Consider the following 1,904-nt stretch of genomic DNA (forward strand, 5'->3'; position numbering starts at 1 on the left):
CGCCCCAACCGAGACTCGAACTCGGACCACCTGCTTGATATGCAGATGTCCTAACCATTAGACCACTGGGGCTTTCATGGTATTGTTCAAACTCGATTGGATAGCGACTCTTTAACATTCTCGGCGTGGTACGGTGGAACAGTACTAGTCCTCAGTTGTACGCACGCGCACCAGAGATATATATATATATATATATATATCAACGAATCTGCATGCCACTTAGGTTGATCGCGCTGCACTATAGTGAGTCAAGACTATATTCTGAATTGTCTGAATCTGTCTTATAATTATCTGAGATGTCTGCAAGTATGTCATCATCAATATCAACACAATGATTAGAAGGCTCAACAGTGGTCACCTTGAATGGTAGCCTGACTTCATGTGTCTTCACACGTGCTTGACTGTTAGTGTTAGCTATTTCTGAATATAAACTTCAATCTGACATATATCATTATTTATTTCTTCTTGGACACCTACATCATCCCCCTTATCGTCTAGCCCACTTTGTAAGTCTACAGTCGCCGGACTAATGTGTCAATCATTTACAAAAAGGTCATTCTCAATTGTATTTAGTTCATTAATATTATTTAAATGGTTATGTGCCTGGGAATTAATTCTCCTACGTTTTGTCCACCTAGACATAATTATATGAATAACACACCACACACAAATAAAATTACCGCCATTTGGATTGTACACTGTTTTCTCCCATGATAGATATAATTTCTTTCTTGAACAACTAAAATAAAAAGATTACATTATTTAACATTTACTTGCATATACATATGTTTTAAATTCACAGAATAATGCTGAAATGATTACAGGTATGTTCACATTGATGCGTTTTTAAAAAAATATGATGATCGAATGAGATTTTTGAAGACTAAGATCTAAGTTTTTTAATGAATAAAATAAGTTGTACTACTAGTTAACCAGGACCTCCGAGTGTTGACAAAGTGCGAGGCACGCGAGGTACGGCAAATATTTGTGCGAGGCATCATTCTATCATTTCCAAAAGTGCGAGGCATGCGAAGCATATAGTTTACAATGTCAAAAAGGTGCAAAAGGCATATCTTAACGTCCTATTATGCTATATTATATGCCTAATAATCAATTATTTATATTTTTATAATAGGCCTAGCTAAATAGATTTATGTGTACACTCATCATGTTGTTTATTTTTATGTAATGATTGTTTTTCTCATTAAAGTCATATCGTGTCAAATTTTACTTTTACAAAAGTACCCAAACTGTTCAAAAGTTGTGCATCCGAATATAAAAAGTAACAAATAAATCCTTAAATTAACGATTTTACAAGCGTGTTTCTCGCATACTGTTAATTTTGCTCATTTGACGTTCCATAATAACCAAATGATTGAACATCGAGTGTGCGAAATTTGCGAGAAAAACGTCTGTAAATCACCAATTTACCGGATTTGTTGTTACTTTTATATGATTTTTCTTCATTAAAGTAGGCCTACTAATTCTAAGGTGTCGTATTCAGGATAAAGTTTGTTAACAAATTTCGAGTTAAAATACAAGGCAGGTGCAAAAGGGAAATAGCGGGCCTAGGCTAGGCCTACTTCAATTTCGGTGATTTCCTCGCCTCGCAATTTTGGGAAATGATAAAATGATGCCTCGCATTTTTTGATGATGGTAAAACGATGCCTCGCATAATTTTCTGACTTGCCTCGCTTGCCTTACATGCCTCGCCAAAAAGTGTCAATGAACTTTACAACACAATCACAGGTATAACATTGATAAGAATAAGAACATACAAGACCATGGGTGTGTAGAAAGCGACGACCTCGAATGGGACGACCCCAACGACCCGGGCGACCTCGAATTGGACGACCTAGAATTGGACGACCCATAACACAAAACCGACGACCCCTATAGCCTAG

At 36.6% G+C, this 1,904-nt stretch overlaps 1 non-coding gene across 1 annotated transcript; it reads right to left on the reverse strand.

The window, feature by feature from the left end:
* Trnad-auc (transfer RNA aspartic acid (anticodon AUC)) lies at nucleotides 1-72 on the reverse strand. Its single transcript has one exon. It is a non-coding gene; the product is annotated as a tRNA-Asp (tRNA).
* Nucleotides 73-1,904: the final 1,832 nt, after the last annotated feature.

The sequence above is a fragment of the Antedon mediterranea genome, chromosome 7 (assembly GCF_964355755.1).
Source record: "Antedon mediterranea chromosome 7, ecAntMedi1.1, whole genome shotgun sequence".
In the NCBI taxonomy this organism is placed as follows: Eukaryota; Metazoa; Echinodermata; class Crinoidea; order Comatulida; family Antedonidae; genus Antedon; species Antedon mediterranea.